Source organism: Centroberyx affinis, unplaced genomic scaffold (assembly GCF_046629955.1).
Source record: "Centroberyx affinis isolate AG114_WGS23_722 - 3 ecotype Tasmania unplaced genomic scaffold, CSIRO-AGI_Caff_v1 ptg001162l_1, whole genome shotgun sequence".
Classification (NCBI taxonomy): Eukaryota; Metazoa; Chordata; class Actinopteri; order Beryciformes; family Berycidae; genus Centroberyx; species Centroberyx affinis.
Window position 1 is genome coordinate 318156 of NW_027279693.1, and position 15100 is coordinate 333255.

The window sequence follows — 15100 nt, forward strand, 5'->3', positions numbered from 1 at the left end:
CACCTGCTTCCCTCCAGCCCACACTTTAAAAACCCCAGTCTGCCATCCACTCTCCGCCGAATCATACTCTCTGTCATGAGTACACCTCAGCCAGACTCCAGCCCTTACCCTCCAGTCTTCCTGCCTCGTCTGTCTCCCGTGTTGGATCCCTGAGCTCTGGACCCCCTCTGCCTGGCTCTCCCCTGCACTTTGCCTGTCCTGCCTTGGCCCAGCTTCCCGCCTCATCCTCAGCTCCAGACATCCAGCTACCAGCACAGTAAATAAATGTTTTCTTGAACTGTACTCTTTGCCTCCTGTCTTTGTGTCTGCACCTGGGTTCACTTGCCTCCCCGTGACAGGTTTTGACACTCCTTGCTGGTGGAGAAAAGAGCTGGGATTTGTCTATGTAGATGTTTTTAGATCCACAGCAAAATCCAAACTACCAGGCCACAGTGAGGCTCAACAGGTATAAGGATATCTGCTGCCTTTTTATATTGAAATATTATGACTGCTGAAAGGTCAAGCAGATTTCAAACATCAAAACCGTCCTGTATCATCCAAATCACAGCTCAAATACTTATTTTTTGACCCAGGTTATGTATTCTATGGGGTTTGAATAGGTTATGTATCAATTTAATAAAAGGTCTTAATAAAGTGTCAGGGCGTTGTTGTTCTAGAAGAGACTACTCCTACAGAGTCATTGTAAGTTTGTCTATGACTCTGTCTAAAAAGTGCTATTCAATAAAGTTTAATACTATTTACTATAAGTCCATGTCAGTAAAATGCTCCAACGTGCTTTCAATATATTTAGTTTCCCTCATTTCCTCAGCAGTTCCCTTGTTCTTGGTGCTTGTCTGTATTTCCAGTGGCTTGTCTTTATTTTCTGATGCCAAGGTTTCCTTCTACAGTCTCACACCGCATTCCCCTCTTCTGGCCTGACTCAGTGTCTGTACAATAGATACATGTGTTCACCCAACTATTCCCTTCCTTCAAGAAAAAGACTCTCTTGACTTTCCTCTATCTAAACAAGGCTTCCTGATCCAGTTGACTGAATGATCATCCTGAGGGGTATTGCACAAAACCAGGATAAGGGATTAAGCCTGGAAATATTGGTTATCCTGGATAAACTTAGCCTCAAGTCGGTTGCACGAAAGCAGGCCAAGTTTATCCCGGACAAGTAACCATGGTGATTTAGTCTCTGCAGCTAGCCTGCTCCAGGCTAACAACCAGGATCAGGTTAATCCTGTAGTGGCTCTGCTGTCAGTACTGTGAGAAATGAGTGTGTTTTACAGAATGTCCATGGTTTTTCTACACATGTTACATCATCCAAATATTATAACTGTAGTCATTTCATTTGCTGGTTGACTTTTAGTTTTATTTATTAGCACAGTTTATATATAAAGACCAAAAGCACATATAAAAAGACAATATTTGAGAAATGGAAGTAAGAAGCCAGACGGTTTATTTGGAATGCTTTCCTTATTAATACAACACCAACACTGAAAGGTTCAAAAAGATAATAGGTACAATACAATACAGATATTTAAAAGAAATCCTACATGATGATGAAAGAGGAGAAAAAAGGACTACAAGGTAACTGCCATCTATACTGCCATCTATACATCATGATGGTATTTTGTCTTGTGTAGTATTCATACATCCAGAGAAACCAAAAATGTTGCATCTGTTTTTGGTTTTGGTTATTGCTACCTATAATAAACATATAACAATCTTGCATACTGGCACTTCAGACTGGGTATGGGATAGCAGCTCCTCTGCTGGGGTCAGGTCCTGGGTGGGTGGGCCGCCCCCTGTGCCAGCGCAGTGTGCTTTTTTCTTGACCGCTAAAATCGTAAAGAAATTCATTGTCAGCAGACAACAAATCTATCACTTCATTTGATAATTGCTATTTGGGCTACAATAAAGTAACTCACCAGACTGCAGAATGTTTTTATATTTGGTTTTCACCTGTTGCCAGGTCCTTTTCTGGCCAGACAAGTTTGTTCTTTATGAAGGATGATGGATGAAACAGAACACAACATGGGATAAATAGATTCAATAGATGACAGAGAGTAGATCATTTCTTTGAACTTATTTATACTTTACATAACCTGAGTAACATGCACTTCTATGGGCCACATTAAAGCAAAACAAAACACAAAAACACCTATTGATTAGTGGACTTAAAGTCATCAGCTCCGCATCCTTTAACTGTAATTCTGACAGTTCCTGTGGAGTACACTTTATTAATTCTACATGTTTGGGCTACTTACGCATTAAGCCGGTCGGCTATTGTCTGCCAGGCTTTTTCCCTCTCCTTTTTTGCAGCACTGGTGTTTCCTTTTTTGCGTATTGTGCCTTTCATTTCCTCAAATTGCTGAAGAAGCAGCTCTTGTTCAGCAAATGTAAATGAAGTTGCGCGTCCGTGATCCATTCTTCAATCTGTGATTCTGTGATCAATTTCGTGGTCTTCTTAAGAATGCCGTGAACACGCACTTATCCCAAACATCCACACCTGGCTTGACTAAGCCGCGTCTCTTCATCCTGGCTCGGCAAACGTGCAACCAATTAATCCAAGATAGCGCCGACAAGGCTTAGTCAAGCCGCGCCTGCTCATTTATCCTGGATGTCTTTATCCTAGTTTTGTGCAATACCCCTCTGATCTGTTTGGATCCTGACAGTCCAGATATTCCAGGACCAGCGTGGATAAGCTGTTTGGATCATTCAGCAGTGGTTTGGGGGTCGGCATCAGGACAGCTTACTTTGCTAGATGTTGTTGTGCTTTTAATGGTCTGATTGGGCTTCTTCACTGGAACTGTCCTCTTCATTTGGGGGAACTTTCAGGTTGTTGAGGTGGGCTGTTTTAAGTTCAGAAGGCAAACTGGTAGTGACACTATGAACAACATCATACATTCTCACCAACCATGCCGTATGTGTGTGCATGTGCGTGTGTGTGTGTGTGTCCTCAGTGAACTGTATCAGTTCCTGCAGTAGCTTCCAGCTGCAGCAGTCAGTTCAGTCTCTGTTCAGTCTGACTGAGGGAGGTTTTTGTACGACGCTTTATCACTGTGTGAACACATGCTGACTGTTGATAATATGGAGACTCTGACAGTAGTAAACATCTGTATCTTCAGCCTGGACTCCACTGATGGTCAGAGTGAAGTCAGTCCCTGATCCACTGCCTGTAAAACGATCTGGAATCCCTGATGCTCGATAAGTAGCTTTGTAAATGAGAAGTTTATGAGTTTCTCCATCTCTCTGTTGGTACCAGGCTAAATACTGGTAGCCGCTCCAAACATAAACCTTGGGACTGGTTCGACAGCTGATGGTGACCGAGCCTCCCAGAGCAGACCTCACTGCTCCAGGCTGAGTCACTGTGATCTGGCCTCTGGACTCTGAGGATACAGAGACAAAAACATAAACCACCGTCATGGTTTTCTCCGCTTCATTTCAGAGGGACGGATGTTCATAGAGGAGAGGAGTTTGATTCTCTGGACTTTACCTGTGAAGCAGCAGCAGAGGAGAGTCCAGATGAGGATGGAGATCAAAGTCATGTTTTGATGAGGAGGATTTCTGTGGCTTCTGTTGTCATGAAGGACAGCTGTCAGTCATCCAGTGTTCAACTCTCAGGACTATAAACTCTCCCAGAGCACTGGAGCATGGTGCTGCTGATGCAAAGTGGCTCTCTATGGAAATGCTCTGACTGACTCCAACAGGGACTTGGATTACTGTGATGATGCTGTTTCTAAATGGATCAATCAAGTTACCAAACTCTTCATTAACAATGTATTCATGCAAAATTTGATGTAGATTTGGCTTGATGTCTATAAACAAGTTTTCTTCAAGGATATCTCATGTCTTGTTTTAGTTTACTGATAGAGAAATCAATATCACTACAAGATAAAATTAACAATACACAAATAAAAAGGATTAATGTTGGAACTTTGGTGCATAATATGATAGTTTAGCTTGTTATTACATCATTTATTTTCAATCACATACTGTAGTACAAGGAGTAATTTGGTGAGTTGACAAAACTATTTCTGCAACTGCCTTTTTCAGTCATGAAACCTGTTTGTTGCCCTGGTTCATTAGTGAAACGTGTGTAAATGAGTAGAGCAAACGCACACCATGTCTTACAACTTACTGGTTTCAGCAAAGAGTTCTGGAAGATACAAACTGAACGCCAACGGGCAACGGTGTGTATGGACTGCTGCTCAGAAAAGACAACCGCATCACGCATGAACATGCATTCATATGCACGTGCACAAAATGAAACTTGCGCTTTCCAGCAGCAACCTCTGTGGGGACCAGTCCAGTCCAGACCAGTCCAGTCCAGACAGTATATGGGCGTGATGGCACTCCTCATAGGCGCACATAATTTTAAAACACGACAATGATTATCTAGTCTCTCAGTCAAGGTTTAGTTACAACTCTGGACTAATGCAAGATGGAAAGCAATGGATTGACATTGACTATTGATTAAATATTGAATTTAAAATGTTGATTAGCTGGGCATACTGGGCAATATGGATGCACATTTCTCAGTAAATAATAACCAACAAGAATTCAGCCAAGCCATAGTATAAATAGTATTTTATATTTGAAAATGTATAAAAGGAAATCTGGGGGAGCTAGTTTGAATGGGCCTGATGCAGCTGATAAAATTAATAATAGTAGGCTATTGTTATCTGTAATTTACAGGTGCTATGCTTAATTGTTGGATTGTAGTGGGAGCACTGGGGTGTCAGGTGTGACTGTGTGGCAATGGCGAATGGTTTACATGGCTCACGGGTCAGGTAGGAGGGGACCTTAGCAGGGAGGGGCCCTCCTACCCCCAGGGAGGTCAGGACCTCCCTGGGGCTCTGGAGTGCCACATGAAAGTGACTGTGTTTACCAGTGGTATCCTAAAGATGGGCAGGAACTAGTTGTGGGTGTAAGGATGAAAGGAGGCCATTTTCATCTTTAAAGATCCCTTGTCACGGCCTTCATGATTGGAGAAAAATTCCTTATATTTTTTGTTTGCAGATTTCTCTGTAAGTTTGAACCTAGATAGCAAATCCAATTTTTTACCCGTTTAAATGGAAAATCGCCCCCTCACCAAAGTGTCATATTGGTAAGGCTTCTGGTTGTGTCAAGTTTATATTGCATCCAGAAGATATGGTGAATCTTTGTAATAATTATACAAAAGTAGTAAGAGAAATTTCAGGTTTGGAAATAAAAAGCAGAATATCATCAGCATAGAGGGATATAACATGAGTGTGTTCTCCAGTTTTGACCCGGGAAATATTTACATGTGTGTGTTCTGTCTCTGCAAAGGGATCGAGCACTGAGGCAAATAAAAGTGGTGGCAAGGGACTGTAAAGAGAGTAAAAGCTATAGGAAAAGCTAGAGGACTTCCTTAAAAATTAAAAGGTAAAATGATGATTGACAGAATGTTGTTCAGTTTTTAGGCTGAATCATTCACAAAAAGTCTTGTGTGTGTTTGTGTTTGAATCAGACTGAATCAGTCTTCCCAGTCTTGGTTTGAGAGGGTGGAGAAGGAACAGCTGAATGGTTTGGAAGTTGACGTTCAGCAGGTTGGAGGTCAGCATGGGGAGGTCAAACATGAATAGAGCTGGATTGACACACATAGAAACACAGCAAAGAAAATACATCTCTATTTTAACCTCAAATTAATTACATCCAGTCTCACTAGAAACAGTTTACATAGAATCTGTTCAACTTTGAGCTTGAGAGAGTTTGACTGGTCACACAGTAAAAATACAATATATTGACATCAATATTCAAAATATATTGAATTTTATGATACATTAAATTGTTGTTTGTACTGCTGCAGAATCGTAATGACTTTGAGTTTGCTCAGTTTGTATAAGACATACTAAAGTAACATATATTGAAATCAATATTGATCTTAATCTTATTAATCTTAAGAGTTCAAATTGTTTGATTTGAGTTTGTTCAGTTTATTTGACTGAAATATATTCAGTATGTTTCAGCTACTATATATGCCAGTTAAAAAGCTGAAAGTTATTATTAATATATTTTTCTAAAATAGCTAATTAAGTATTAATGCCTCATATTCTCAAGGAAAAAATTCTAATTCATGACAGTTGAAATTAAATCCTTAGAATGTTTGACTGACTAAAACTGTAAGACTCAGCAGTGAGTTTCAACAATAGAATCATTAAAAAGTAAAAAAGTATGAAGTCACTGAATTACATAAAATATTTTCATCATGAAAATGTTATTATTGTATACCTTTTTTGGAGTTTTGCAGGCCTTTACGAACATGAAAAACTCCATATTCACATCCAAAGCACATGCAATGATAGGAGGCCAGAATGAGTATTTTGAGGTACAGTTTGTCCAATATTGTCAATGTCATTTTTGCTTGTAGGAGGTGATTTTCTTCTTTTACTCATGTTGAATTTGGGGGGAAAAAGACATCGTCCACACCAATACTGATGTTTCTCCCCAATGTCCAACCTCCACTCAGCGGCAGACCAATTCACACTTTAGCGTGCAATGGGCCTCATTCACCAACCGTTCTTAAGAATAAATTTCTTCTTAAAACCCACTTACGCAGTTTTCATGAAGATTCTGACATTCACCAATGTTTTCTTATTTGGGATTTGTTCTTAGGTAAGAACAGAATCTATGCACACTCAAGAGCACACTTACGCACATTTGAGTGCTGACATGTTTGTGCAAAATAAGTGGTTATTGCGTTTCCTTCAATTCTACAGTTGTATAATATTATAGGATTTAAATTACAATAATATTTTTTATCATTTATAATAGTTTTTAATAATTATTTTCATTATTTTACAAAGTATTATAAAATATATTTTTTTATTTAAAATAAATAAACACTACACTAACACTTCAATTAATATCAATTATGTTAATTGGGATCCCATGCATCTTTTTTTCTGTTATTTTATATCCACTACTGATGCTACTAAATATGACAGCTCGTTTGGTGTTCACTTCCTGCAGCAGTTTTTTTTACGTTTGGAGTCTGGTGCTCCACCCTCTTTAGACTTTTGTTTGGGCATTCTTGACTTCTCTCAACTTTTCTTGGGTTAGGGTTAGATTAAAGGTTAAATTTCTGTGTGTGATTTCTGTGTGCACACGGCCCTGCAGTCTCATGCCCTTTTATGGGGATTGGCGGGGCGTTTACCTATGCTAATTAGGATTACCTGGCACGCACTTTCAATTTACGAGGACAATGGGATTCATCATTATAAGAACACAGGTGTGAACAATTCTGCGGTTTAAGAACATGTCAGGAATCTGACGTAGACTTTTCTTAGGACCTTTCTCGAGAACAAATTTAAGAAAAAACTTAGGAAGATATTGCTGAATGAGGCCCATTGTTCTTAGGAATGTCGTCTTTCAGGTGAGATGGGGTTGGACCATTTTCAGGTTGTGGGGTCTCTGAAGTCATTTGCATGATGGAAAATGAGCTTGCCAGTGAAATTTGTTTTGAACAGATTTTTTTGTTTTGTTTTGAACAGAGAGTAACTTATGTGGGTGAAAGTCATGATAATACTTTATCACATATTTTAAAAATGGAGAGAAAAATAAAACAAGGAATTACAAAAAAACAGGAATACATTCAATGATAAACAACATAAAACACACAACATTTAGGGACATAAAGGTATATAGAGTAGGGGTGGGACAAAATATCGATACTGGAATATATCGTCATACTTCCTCTTGCGATACGTTATCGATACACTGGCGCCAAATATCGATATTTTTTATTAAAACATGCAGGCGCTCTGAACGGATTCCCCTGCATTAAACCTGTTACCATTTTGAATTACCAGAGTCACTACTTAATGACTCCTCGTGGTGGCGCTTATCAAATGAATGAGAGTAAAGTGAACTGAAGTTAACTAACTTGCGGTGAAGAAGACGAATAACTCACTCAAGGGGAAAACGGCGGACAGCGGGGGAAAGCAAATCAGAGAGGCACCCAGGGGGTTCCCCAAGCGCCGGCTGCCGGCTATTTAGCCGTCTACTCACCTCTGTCTGGCCGGCTACTTTTATAACTGAATGTCACTAAACGTACACACTATCAGAATTTGGTAGTGACAACCGAATTTATGAATGAGAGTGACTGCGCATATGTATGGTACATACTGGAGCAGACTGAAGTAAAATGACTAGACTGTGTCTGTACGGTTAACAGGAGTCACGCCATTCCTCCGATCTCACGATGGCTCTGGCTATGGAAATAATGTCTGTAACCATAGTAACGTTTACCACTGCCTGTATTTTCAGTTTGTTTGACACCAGTAACACCAGTAACCAGAGGCGTCAATTTATCCATAAGATCTTAATAAACCGCCACTGACAGCGGCGTCACTTTCTGTTTTTCCACTGCAGGAACTTGATACTTTTAACCGCAACATCTGGGCCGAGACCGCAGAACTGGTAGGAGCAACTGCAATGTTGAGGAATATAAAATTTGAGAATGTCCCACAACACTTACCTCCGTCTCTTTCAAATTAAGGATGATAATGTTACGTAACATAACGAGTGTCGCGCCACGTAACAACCAGTTGTCCAGTCCCGTTCTGGTTCACACTACTACCGAAACCGCTGTCAAATTGGGTAGTCAGTACCTGATTTTTTCAGGTAGTGAGTTTGGTTATAGAATGCGATTGTCACTCTCCTTAATAACTGAACTGCGTGTGAAATTGCAAGGAGAGTTGTGAGTTTCATAGAGGTTTCAAAATAATAGCGATTTCTGCTGAACCTCTGATCGCGCAGCGAACGGTTGCCATGGTAACGACGGACTCAACTGAAGCGTTACAGCTGAAACTACTGTATAACGCTAAATACAAGGTATTAGCTGAGGAGATCATTTTAGGGGCTTCATGTAACGCTCCTAAAGAAATTCCTGGCCTTTGATGTTACCACCCAAGTTTAACCAAGTCCCACTGACTCCATTTTGCCAATGTTCAAAATATAAATGGGAGAAGTAAAGGGAGGAAAAGGGAAAGATTAGAGGGACTTCTGTTTTAGGAGGTTTGTTAAAGCCAGTATGCAGGTGTTATGACCATGTAAAATTGGGGGCATTTTGCCACTGCAAACATCCCTTAGCCGGCTACTTTTCCCATCTGGCTGGCTACTCAAAAATTTGGGGAACCCCCTGGGCACCACAGTTCCTGCTTTTTGCCTTTTTAGGGGTATTTTTTCTTCTTCAGTTACACAGATATCGTGATGTATCGTAGATGAATTGTCTTGCAATATATCGAGTATCGCAGAATCGCTGTATCGTGATACCATCGTTATCGTGGGCAACGTATCATGATAGTATCGTATCGTGAGTTACTCTGTGATTCCCACCCCTAATATAGAGGGAACAGTCAGGCATAAATTGGGACAATCCACCTCACAATAAAAAATAAACACACAACATTTAGAGACACACAACAGTAATATACATCAAGGCTAACTCTTTGGTACACTTATATACAGGGTTGATTTTCATGTTAAATAAACTGAAAAGGCCATCAGGCCTAAGGCAGCTGAACTTCATGCCAGGGGAAGTTATTTTTCCCACAGAAAAAAACTGTTTGCACATTTATAAAACACATTTATAAATTAAAAATGGAGTGCAATTACTGCCAGAAGGCACAGTCTGGCAACAATCCCCCAATTCCTAGGGTTTAAATAGGACTAAAATAGGACTAGTGTTATTCTTGTTTCTAGATAACAATACTCCACCCAGGCAAGAGCTGGGTTTGAACCTAAAACCTTAATGTTGGGAGGCATGTGTGCTAACCACTAAGCTACCATGTCAACTGACATCTGCTCAGGTGGCTGCCATGAAATCATTGACTGCAAATAAAACAAATAAAACAATGCAAAAATGAATAAGACCAGCAGGACACATGAAAAATCTCCACCTTGAGAATGAGGGAAGAAACCACATATATGCTGTATGGAGGAGAAATGACCCCAATTGTCAAATAACCCTCATTCACAGGTTGGCCACATTCACACTTGACCCTGCCTTGTTTTCAGAAAAGATGTCAGAACACCCCCCATGTGAAAAACAATCCATCTGAAAAAAGTGACTGGCTCCCCTTATTTATGTAGAAGGCTAACCCTAATTTCAAATATATCATATTTGAAAAAAAAACATATAATATTATCAGCTATCAGCTAGGTTATGTCTGCTACAGCAGATACAGACTGCTGAAGCAGACAGCAGAAGTTCTGCTGACATTCTGTCACACCCTTCCTCACTTCCTCAGTTTGGGAGCCATCAACACTGATGGTGCAACTCTCAGCTTGAGTAAGTGACCTGTGAATCAAATCTAATTTGGCTGGCCACATCTTTTGTTTTGCTTAATGGCCCTCTTCTGCTTAATGGTCCTCTTCTGCTGCTGTTGCTTCTCTCTCAGGTATGCATATGCTAATAATATGCTAATAATGCAGGACTGCAAAAACAGACAATAGTTTGGTTTTGGGCTATTTCCCCACATCTCAACTGCTCATCCCCCATCCCCAGCACACACTATGGACATGCTTTGGCAATTTTAATCAATTCCTTGCAAATGATCAAATCAAAACATGATGCCATGAACAGAGAAAGCCAGAAAAAGTATTTGGAGCAGCATTTTGTCTGTTTTTGATGCAGTTGTAGTGTTTTACAGGTGAGACTCTGTGTCACATATTAGGCCAAACAATGACAAATTAACTTATTTGACTGTTACACTGCTTAAACACTGCTGCTAATAGAATAATTTGGTTTTCTTAGCTACAGGACACGTTTAGGCATGTCCAAGGTCTAGGTCTTTTACAAGGTCTATGTCCAAATTATTTTACCGGGTATTTTCAGTATGTTCTGGACTCTCATGGCCTGAATACGAGGGCTAGTGTATCTAACCTGAAACAACCCAATCTAAAAAGCAAAGTAGGGAGAAGTACATTTCTCTACACAGGGGAGTGGAATAAAATCCCAAAGGAAATTAAATCTGCCCATTCTCTGAATAGGTTTAAAAAACAACTGAAAAAATGGATGCTGAGTAAGCTAGTATAGTGAACATCTTTTCTAGGCCAGTTCTAAGTTTGGACTGGTTTCTGAACTTGTGTGGTATTTTATTATTTTCATGATTGTATAATATTGATGTTTCTATTAGGTGTGTTAGTGTAAAAATGGGATATTAGTAGCATATACATGTCACTCCCTTTTCCTGCCTGCCTCCTAGCCTAGACCTCAGGACCGCAATGGAAATAAGGTGGATAAAGCTAAATTGCTGGGCCTAGTCCTTGATAGTCATCTATCATGGACTGAGCACATCAATACAGTTGTCAGTAAAATGGGCAGAGGCATTGCAGTTACAAGAAAGTGTTCTCCTTATGTACAATCACACATGCTGGGTCAAGTGTCTAAATCATTAATTTTGAGCCACTTGGACTATTGTTCAATAGTATGGTCGTCTGCATCCAAAACTAATCTTGCAAAATTACAAGTCACACAAAATAGGGCTGCTAGACTTGTTCTGGGCTGCTCAATAAGAACTAGCACTGAAAAGTTGCATTCTAGCCTTTCTTGGCTCACCATTGAGCAAAGGATTTTTTCAACCATGGCCACATTTTTTAGCTGTATTATTAACTTAAGGAAAACCTGTATTTTTATTTGACCAAATAATTTATTGCAATAACACACATAAACACAACACCAGATTTGCCAGTAATGGTCATATTGTGGTTCCCAGTCTAAGGACTAACTCATCGCAAAAAACTGTCATTTACAGAGCCATAACATACTGGAATAGTTTACCTTTCAAAATTCGTTTAATTAAAAATAAATTATCCTTTAAAAAGGACATGCAGAGGCATCTGCTGGCCTGTAGATGAGTGGGAAAAAGTAGAAGGTATACTTGTGAGTGTGTTTACAATATTGTGTGTTTCTACAAGTAGTGCAATCTTTTCTTTGTCTTTTGTCTTTTAAAATAAAAATATTTTCAATATATTGATTTATTTAGTATTCTACTTTTAATGTATGTAGCCTACAGTGTACCCAATATTGAACTGAAATGACTGAATGTAATTCCTTTTTTCAATCTTTCTTCTTTATTTTCTTTTTTTGTTTAAATTTTACATAAACATAAGTTTAGTATTTTATTAATGTAAACTGATGAAATTGGATGTTTTACATGTAATGTAGTGTAATATATTGTATGTAAGGTGTAGACCCCAGGAAGACTAGCTGATTGCCAAGGCATTCAGCTAATGGGGATCCTTAAAATAAACAAATAAACAAATAAGTCATGTGACTTTATTGCGATATCCTGATGAATTTTAGTACTGTATGTACATTTGTATATGGTATTTTAATTTATCGAATAAAGTCAATCAATCAATGAATCCAGGAATGTGTTTATTTTATTTTAACTTGATTAGAAATGACTTTTTTTTTTACAAGTAACTACATTCTGTCACACCCTTCCTCAGTTTGGGAGCCATCAACACTGATGGTGCAACTCTCAGCTTGAGTAAGTGACCTGTGAATCACATCTAATTTGGCTGGCCACATCTTTTGTTTTGCTTAATGGCCCTCTCTCTCAGGTATGCAGGTATGCATATGCTAATAATGCAGGACTGTGGGCGGGACTGTCAGATTGTTTTAGACATATATAAGATGAGACCACCAGACCACCAGTTACCCATCTTCTGCTTCTAGAGAAGGGTTCCCATCTTCATTGAAGATTTCTCCTGCTTTTGTTCCTGTTTTTTTTACCTGCTTTTTTCATTCCTGAAGAATGGCTCCCCAGCGGTAAGTTAAGATCAATTTTTATTTCTATATTTGCATCTGTAGAAACCCAAGGAAGAAAAAACTAACTTTTCATTTAATTATTTTTGAAAGCATCTTCGCTTTACTTTGTTTCTTTTACATGTGCCTAAGACTTTTGCACAGTACTGTATATAATTTATCAAGACTTTTTTAATGTGTACAAACTTCTCTCTGAATAAGCTTTAAATTAAGTGAAGAATGTCTTTTTCTATTCCCAGTGTACCCAACAGACACTATCTCTATCTGCTGTGTCCTGTGTGCAAGAAAACCCAGGCAGCCCTGTCAGTGCATCTGCGCAGGGTCTGCATGAAACAAGGTACACCAGAGGCCATTGCTGCAGTGGTGGAGAAGGCAAAGATGGAAGTTCACCAGATTCTGGTGTCTGGCAGGATGTTTAGTTACGGCCTCCTTCGCCAAGTTAGGGATGATGCTGATCCACTCAGCAGGTTGGTGCAAGAGCTTTTCAGTCTTTTTTTTAAACCTCACTTCTTGTTTCCTCTGTCTGAAATGTATTAACACGGAATCTAAATTGTTTTTTCTTTTCTCTCTTTTTTCTCTTTTTTTTCCTTATTGAAAGGCTGCTTGAGGAGCTGGAGCATCGCCACATGGTGGTGACTGATGTCCCCCCACCACTGCCTAATGCCAAAGTAAGGCCTTCCACCAGCACAACCACACAGCCACCCCAGATTGCAGCTCCTGAGACTGGCGAGAGTGAGCAGTCTGACGACGCCTCAGTGACTCTGGATGGGGACGTGCCAGATAAGACTCTGCAAGCCTGCAAGAGACCGGTCATGTGGCGACCGTGGACAGCACCAGACAGTCAGAGTCACACACTGCATAAAGGAATTGGATGAACTGTAAGGGAGAGACGATTCCGGGAGAACATTGGACTTGTACTGTAAACAAAATGGACTGGTAACAGACTAAAAGAACTGAGGCCGAAACTTGAGTTATGTTAAATTTGAGTGTTGATCTGGACAGATCTGGAGTTTACTGTAACTGAAAATGTATGGTACATGTTAACTGGACTGTACACTAAGTTAAATGGACACTATTAGGACATTACATAGTGAATTACAGTGAAAGCAATGAATGTCAAGTGCCACTTAGGAGTAGGTTAATACCATGTGAATTCAGTAAGAAAAGTCAATATGTGAAGTGGAAACACTATTGAAAAACCTGCATTAAAACTAAGAAGTTGGGGAGCCCAGTGTAAAACTTTGTCTTGTCTTCATTTTTCTGAAAAGACTCTTGGCTAAACTGTGTGTCCAATGCTTTAGTCCGAAGATCACCCAGCTCTGTTGTGGTTTGCTTCAGAACATCCTCCATCCTCTCAATGTCGTCTGTCTGGCATCCTGCATCTGCATACAATATATGGCAATAGGGAGAGAGAGTTATTCAAATTACTCTCCAAATTATTCATGATGGGAATTGTTGTTGTCTAGTTATCTTCTTAGTTGTCAACATTCTTACAAAGGTTCAAGATATCTGGTCCAATTTATTTGCAGATTCTAATTTTTTTATACCCTTATTTAAGCAGTTGAGTTCATTGAGAACTTAGTTATCTACATTGTGCAAGCCTAATTCAAATACATTTACATACATTATTTGTTGTCAGAATCACGTCTGCCTTATCCAACTATAATCTAAGATACTGGCTACACTTATTAATACAATTCATTTACCTTGTCGATCATGTAACATCTCAGTGATGTCCTCTGGCTCTGGGTTCTCAGCTGACTCATAGAGATGCAGCAAGCTAGGCCTCTGCACCTTCTATGCGTCTTTGTTGATCGTCTGTGGACTTTCTCTGGACCTATCCTTTCGTAGACGTGATGCCTCTGACACGGGCTTACCTTTCTGATAACCGAGGTTAACTGTGGGAGCCCAGTCTACAGACTCAACGTCGTTTAAAGCACTAGGGCAGCCTAAAGAAAACAACAAAACCGCAATTAAACGCTTGTAGCAATAAGGTTGCACCCTGCAAAACACTTTGTAGTTAGCTAGCGTTGGCTACGTATTGTTGTTCAGTTACAGGGGTAGAAACTCCAACAAAGCAAAGAAAAATCAATAACTTTAATGTTATAAAGTAAGGAAACAACCACATAAGTTATGTTACCTTTAACAAAGTGTGTCAATGTGTGTTACAGTGTGTTACACTGCGTTACTGTGTGTACAGTGTGTCAGTGTGTGTTGCAGTGTGTTACAGTGTGTTACACTGCGTTACCCTGTGTTACTATATGTTACACTGCGTTACCCTGCGTTACCCTGTGTTACAATATGTTACACTGC

The 15100-nt window shown here is 39.6% G+C and overlaps 1 long non-coding RNA gene across 1 annotated transcript; it reads right to left on the bottom strand.

Moving 5' to 3' along the window:
• Positions 1-1213: 1213 nt before the first annotated feature.
• On the bottom strand, positions 1214-2305 carry LOC139648138 (uncharacterized). Its single transcript, XR_011695562.1, has 3 exons — positions 2253-2305; positions 1914-1984; positions 1214-1823 (listed from the first exon to the last, which is right to left on the bottom strand). It is a non-coding gene; the product is annotated as an uncharacterized lncRNA (long non-coding RNA).
• Positions 2306-15100: the final 12795 nt, after the last annotated feature.